Source organism: Vicugna pacos, unplaced genomic scaffold, assembly GCF_048564905.1.
Source record: "Vicugna pacos unplaced genomic scaffold, VicPac4 scaffold_20, whole genome shotgun sequence".
Taxonomy (NCBI): domain Eukaryota; kingdom Metazoa; phylum Chordata; class Mammalia; order Artiodactyla; family Camelidae; genus Vicugna; species Vicugna pacos.
In genome coordinates, this window is record NW_027328741.1 from 43131539 (window position 1) to 43139376 (window position 7838).

General features: G+C 31.0%; 1 pseudogene; it reads right to left on the reverse strand.

The window, feature by feature from the left end:
• Positions 1-1465: 1465 nt before the first annotated feature.
• LOC140693678 (heat shock transcription factor, Y-linked pseudogene) lies at positions 1466-2020 on the reverse strand (annotated as a pseudogene).
• Positions 2021-7838: the final 5818 nt, after the last annotated feature.

A 7838-nucleotide genomic window follows, 5' to 3' on the forward strand; every position in this document is an offset into this window, starting at 1 on the left:
CTTTCCAGTATGAACCAGGATCCACTTAGTAATTTTCCCTTTCTCCATGTTTTAGTCTTTTTCCAAATTCTTCCATATTTTTTTCTTCCTTACAAGGAATTATTTAAATTTACTCCCATATTTTTCCATAAAAAGATCATATCAATCAGATATCTCTTTCTATCATTAAATGGCAACTTAGTCTCCTGTTTAACTATATGCTATATTTAAAAAAAATAAGGAAAATACAGGTACACATCTATGATTATTGTTAAAATAAGAAAATTGCAGATATTTGATGACATTTGCCAACATCAATTTTAACTACTGTTATCCTGCATAATCTGGTAGTCCTCTGGTTGATCAGTTGTAATTAGTTTGACGTTCATAAACTGAAAATGTCTGATGAGTTGGCCTTGAAAGAGAGGTAACTGATTTATCAGCTATCACTGGCACTGGAAAGCGTGGGTTGATCCCTGGTTGAAGTTTAGGAAAATGAAGTTCATTGGCAGATATATTGTGATATCTTTATGGAAAAGTAGAAGGCTCCAACATCAATCTAAAATAATTGCTCTGTATGGGAGAGAAGATGCTGTACTGAGAAATACAAGTTGTAATTGTAATGGAGTTCACAATACGAACATTTGTTTCATTGTAGCTGATTTGAGAGTGCCCGTGGACGGGGTGAACTGATTGAAAATAGCTCGTTGATCCACTGCAATTTGTTCTGGTGGTCTCACTGACATTGATGATGGAGGAGGAAAATCACCTCTGATCGGGGTTGTTGTATCACCAATTATGTGGCTAGTAGAGGGCTTTCTTATTAGAGGCATGTTTAAATTTGCAGAAGGTAAAAATGCACTTTCTCCACTAGTGTCAGCCACAAAATCAGAATTATGTTTATCGACATTACCCCTGATTTAAAGTTTTTCTTTTTGAAATCTTCAGCCAATGAAGACAACAGAGAAGAATTTTTAATCTCAACTCTTCTTTTTATTCTCACTAAAAGCTGGGGACAGCCTCGTTTAAAATTTGGATTATTATAGAAATGCAGCTACAACCAATGGAGAAACATTTTAGTAAAATTTGAAACCAAAATACAAGACTACAATAAGGATAACTTATAAAACCTCAGATTCCACGTTTACAATGCAAAGATAATATCATCATAATATGAACATTGCTGACGATATTTTGAAGTTCCTTATTTGGAAACTACACATTTAAATAGTACACTCATCAAATTTAAGAAGTCAGCCATTGCAGTAACAGTGAATGCCACTTTTTATAAGCAGCATTAATACCTTTATTTAGATTTCTGGAATTATTCATAGTTGCAAACAAAGTTTCTCATAATATTGACTACTTAAGGCACTATCCTCATTTTTTAGAAAAAATAAAGGATTTTAGCCTTAGTAGTTTTATTCAATTTTCAAAATTTAGCTTTACTTTTATATTATCATTGATTGATATACAAAATAAAATTTTATATATAAGTTACCATGTGGTAACTAAAATTTCTGAATACCTTTCTTAAAACAGAGACTTCTTTTTCTACTGCCAGAAAGTAAGCTAAACAAGCAGAACTTTGAAAATTCTACCGCACCTTCTTAAACCCATATAGGTTTAGCTGTCTAAGTAAACTTTTCATACTTCCAGTTTCAAATATTCTGAAAGGGGACTTTCTTTCCAAAACTTCCTTCTTAAAGACATCTTCATCAATCACTATGAAATATCCATTATCATCCCACCAGATGGATTTAAATTGGTCACTCCCAGCTATTTTCCAGAGTTTTCTTGGAAATGTCAGATAACGAAAATGATTATCTTCATCTGGTTCAGAGACACAATGTGTGTATCATGGTGTTTTTATCAAGGATTCTTCAGACAAAGTCTGAAAAGCATTTTCTTCAATCATAGACCTCAAGTCCAAGTCCCCAGAAAATGTTTGATAACACAATAGAGATCTACCGGAGTTTCCTGAAACAGTTGGTCCATCTTTACAAGACACATCTTGAATTTCTGAAGAATCATGTGCCATCTCAATTAAATTTATCAACAGCTACTTTTCTAATCTGCATGATTTTGAGCACTGCAGCATCAAATGCTGCTTTAGCAGGCCTGCACAGATAAACTGCTAGACCTTCACAATGAATCTCAACTTGAGTAGCTGTGACATCACAAAACAACTGGCCTCTCAGCAACTCAAGTGTAACATTCAGCCAGTGTTTACTTCTCATTCATCCAGTTAAAATGAAACATATAAGATGCTTATATTTAAAGTGTGATTTGCAAATATTATCCCAACAAAATCTTTCTAAATAATTTAATTTTGAGGTCTATGAAATAAAACCAATCTCCTTCCTTTTGTACAGAAATTTTTACCAGATTTAAGAACAGAGTATAAGTAATGCACAAAATATATAAAATAATTTTAAAGTTTTGGAATTTAAAGTGAAATTTGTGTAAATCCAGTACAGATAATGTATATCTATTTCAATATCACTTGTAATTAATGTGAAACATAATTTGATTTGGAAATGGAAGTAAGTATTTTTCTGTGTACTTTATAATAAGTAGCTCTATATTCAGAGCATGAGCAGAATAAATATCAGTTTATTTGTTTTGTATAAAAATAAATGGTAAATAAGTATGAAATAAAATTAGATAAAAATAATGAATCAAATTTAAGAAATCCCAAGGGGCAGAAGTTTTGTTTTAAATTTCAATTCAGTTCTATAAGTAAAACAAATGTAAGTTAATATTCTACTCTAAAATTACAAAAGAGAAAATCATATAGTATATTTACAAATGTATACTTTTGCCATTCTTTCAGTCAGAGGTTTTTCAGTCCTTAGAAGGAACAAATTTTCTTTTCATCTTTATAATCCAAACCCTTGAGCATTCTGTTAAGTGTTCCAAAATGATGTTGATAAATACACTTATGCAAAAGATCCTGGGTTAAATAAGCAGTGCCTCCATTAAGGGGCAAACAAAGAAACAATCAAAAAAGAAAGAAATAACACTATATGTGTGTTCGGGTGGAAAATGCCATGTAATGCATTTTAGGAAGCAATTTGTATCTCAGTCCTGGAACAGATAACATTGGTAGTAAAATCCGGCATTTTAAGGCAAGGGTTTTGTTCACTAATTGTAAATAATAGTTACGTTGTGTATCAGTAAACCGTAGAAAATCCAGTTCTGCCAAAAGTTATATTCTTTATTTAGAAATATATTCCATTAAACATGAGCCAATTTCAAAATGAGGGATAAAATTTTTAAATAGATAATTGTAAACTCAAGCTACAATGTAAATTTTTCTTTCAGTATGTGTACATTCCATTCTAAATAAACATAAGCAACCTGAATACATTGCATATTATAAGTATTATAAACTATACTTAAGTTGGATTTAGTCCTCATTCATAAATATTACTTATCATATGCAAATCAATATATGTGATACAATCCCTTAAAAAGCAGAGAATTCAAAAAAGCATTCTCAAAAAATGTAGGAAAATTTTTCACAGATCTGATCTTTACTTTTTTATAAAAATATTCCTAAGAAATTCACTTTAAATAGAATGTAACTAAACATAATATAAGCCATATATGCAAAACCCATGACTAACGTCACATTCAATGTTAACTTACAGGAAGGTTTTCCTCTGGTCCAGTAATAAGAAAAGGTAGCTCATTCTCACAGGTACTAAATTACACTACTTGAAGCCCTAGCCAGAACAACTAGTCAAGAAAAAATATAAAAGGCATCCAACTTGTAAAAAAGCAGTAAAATTTTTACACATGACATAATTATGCATAGATAGAAATCTCCATATTCTCCTCCAGTGACTGTTGCAAATAATGAACAAACTTAGTAAACTTACAGAATACAAAATCAATATGCAAATATCCGTTGCATTTTTATATAGTAACAACAAATTATCAGAAAGAGAAATTAGGAAAACAATTGTGTGCATATTTATACCAAAAGGGATAAACTAGGAATACATTTGATTAGTGAAATAAAAGATCTAAACATTGATCTATAAATTACAGGTGCAATAAATATAAGTAACCAAAATAAATAGAAAGATATTCTCTGCTTATGGATTGTATACAATATGAGGAACTATTCTAATGTATCTTTTACATGTTCAATCCCCCTGCACTACTTATTGAGGAGAATGTCTATTCTTCATTTTATTCTCTTGCTTCCTTTCTCATGGTTTAATTGATCATATGTGTGAGGGATTATATGTGGTTGCTCTATTCTCTTCTATTAATTGGTGTCTGTTTTTGAGCCAGTATCATGTTGTTTAAATTACTAAAGCTTTTTTGGACTGTTTAACATCAGAGAACTTTACACTATTAGATTTAATACACTTTTTCAAGATCATTTTGGCAACTCATAATCTATGCAGTTACATATGAATTTTGAAATTACCTGTTCTATTAAATGGAAAAATCTCATGGGTACTTTGACATGAATCACACTAAATGTAGATTGCTTTGGGTAGTATGGTTGTTTCAACCACATTGTTTCACATCATTAACATAAGAGATCTTTTCATTTCATTGGATCACTTTTAATTTCCTTCATCAATGTTTTCAATTTTTTAATGTATATGATTTCTCCTTATTTGTTAACCTCATTTCTGTATATTCTATTCATATATATATATATAATTATATATATTATATTTGTTAACACGTTTCATACACAAATACAACAGGCATAAGGCAGTGGCAAGACATATTCAAAATCCTGAATGAAAGAAACCTGTAATCTAAAATAATTTATCAAGCAAGGCTATTCTTTAGAATAGAAGGAGAGATAAATAACTTCCAGAAAAGCAAATACTAAAAGAATTAAGCAACAGAAACAGAAACAATGAAAAATCTGGTATGAAACCAAAAGCAGGATGCTATAGAAAGGAGTAAGGCATAATTAGAAATGCAATAGCCACAATGTCTTAAAATAGAATAAAAGGATGTTGTAAAACAGGCCATCAAAATTTTTATGGGTCAGGGATTGATACAGGACAATACAGTGAATTTTCTTCTTGTTTCTGTCCTCTATAGGAGGGGTTAGAATTTCTATTCCTACCAGTTAAAATAAAAAGATATAATAATGTGTCAATATACATACAAAACAGGGTAACCATAAGTCAAACTCTTACTATGAAGTAGAAAACCAAAAAGAAACCAAGATAATAACAGAAAACTTATCAAGCCACAAAAAGAAAATGAAATGAACAAAAAGGAAATACCAAATCAACTGGAAAATGAAGTTCAAAATGGAAATAAACACCAGTCTATCAATAATTATCACAAATGTTATTGGACTTAGTGCTTGAATCAAAAGATATATTGTGTCAGATGTTATAATATAACAAAACCCTACATTATGAAGCATAGAAGAGACTCACTTTAGTAAGAGGAACACACATTAATTGAAAGTCAGAAGATGGAAAAGTGTATCACATGCAAATTGACATGACAAGAAAGCAGGACTAGCAGTACTGACTTCACACAAAATAGACTTTACAACAAAGGCCATAGAGAAAGATAGACAAGGACATGATATAATGAATAAAGGAGCAATAAAAAATGAGGGTAATAAACTCATATATGCACTCAATATAGGAGCACCTAAATACATAAAGCAAATACTAATAGATAAAAAGGGAGATATCGCTCGGAACACAATCACAGTAGGAGAATATAACTCCCCATTATCATCACTAGACTGGTCTTTCAGACAGAAAACTAATAAGGGAACAAAAATACAAAAAGATATGATAAAATAATTGGAGTTGGTTGATATTTTCAAAACAATACTCCTCCTCAAACAGAATATACATTCTTTCGCAGTTCACATGGAATATTTTCTAGGAAAGATTATGTACTCAGGTACAGAAGAAGCCTCAACAAATTTAAGAAGATAAAAATTATTTCAAGCATCTTTTCTGAGTATAATACCATGAAACTAGAAATCCTTTAGAGAAAAATATGGAGAAAAAATTGCAGCATGTAAATTAAACACCATGGTACTATAACAAGTGGGGGAAATGAACAAGTAAAAGAAGAAATTAAAAAAATATCTTGAGAAATATGTCAAAACACAAAACAATATCTATGGAACACAGTTAAAGCAGGCTTAAGAGGGAAGTTCAAAATGACAAGACCCTACTCAAATTAGAAGAGCAATTTCAAATAAATTATCTATAGTTCTATGTAAACTAATCATGAAAAGAAGAGCAAACAAAACCAAAAGTCAGCAGAAAGAGAGAAATAAGAAAGATCATGGAAGAAAGAATTGAAATACACATTAAAATATAGAAAAAAATCAAACTCTTTTTTGAAATAGTAAACATAATTGACAAAACTCTGGACAGCCTCACCAACAAGAAAAGGGAGAGAACACAAATAATATAAGAAATGAAAATGGAGAAACTAAAAAGAGCACAACAAATTTGCATATCATAATTGAATATCATGAACAACTGCATGGAAACAAACTGGATAACCAGGAAGAAATGGAGAAGATTTTGGAACATTCAGCCTTCAAATATTACATCAAGAACAAGTTAACCATTTGAACAGACAGATCACCAGAAATGGAATAGAATCATCAATAAAATAAAAAACCTCTGCAAACAAAAATTCAGACCCAAGTATCTTCACTGGGGAATTTGACCAGACATACAAAAAAAAATCCATACCAGTCCTCCTCAAATTCTTCCAAAAGATTGATATGGAGAGAGTACACCCAAACTCACACTGTAAGGCCAACATCAACCTGATAACAAAACCAGACAAAGACAATACCCCAAGAGAATACTATAGGCCAATATCTTTGATAAACCTAGATGTAAATGTCTTTAAGAAAGTATTAACAAACAGAATCCAACATCATGTAAAATAAGATCATACAACATGGTCAAGTTAGGTTCATCCCAGGAACACAAGGATGGTTAAACTTATGAAAATCAATCAATCAATTGTGATACACCATATCAATAATAGAGAGGACAAAAAACCACATGATCATCTCAGTAGATGCAGAGAAAGCATATGATAAAAATTAACACGTATTTGCAATAAAAGTTCTTATCAGAGTGGGCATAGAGGGACCATATCTCTTCATAATGAAAGCTATTTATGACAAACATATAGCCAGCAAAATACTCAATGGTGAAAAACTGAAACCCTTCCCACAAATACATGAGACAAGACAATGTTGTCCATTCTCCCAATTTCAATTCAATATAGTCTTGGAATTCCTAGCCACAGCGATCGGCTAGGAAAAGAAATAAAAGGATTCAGACTGGAAAAGAAGAGGTAAAATTGTCATGATATGCAGACATGACACTATATAGAGAAAAATGTAAAAGCTTCACAAAAAAATACTTAGGCTAAAAAAGGAAATGGGCAAGTTACCCAGACTAATGTACAAAAAACAAATTGCATTTCCTTACACTACGATTGAATCAACAGGAAAATAAAGTATAGAGACAACCGCTTTTATAACTGCACCCAAAATTATAAAATGCTTGAGAATAAATCTGACCAAAGAGGTGAATATATTATACATGGAGAACTAGAAAACATTGATTAACTCAAAAAAGATTTGAACAATTGAAAAGATAACCAATGATCTCATAATGGAAGAAACAAAATGGTTAAAATGTTCATACTGTCCAAGGCAGTCCCCAGAATTAATGTGATTTCCTAACAAATTATGCAAAACTCTTCTTTTTGGGGCTGAAACAAATGATCCTAAGATTTACAGAGAGTCATAAAAGATCCATAATTTCCAAAGCAATATTAAAGAAAAAGAAAGAGGATGGAGG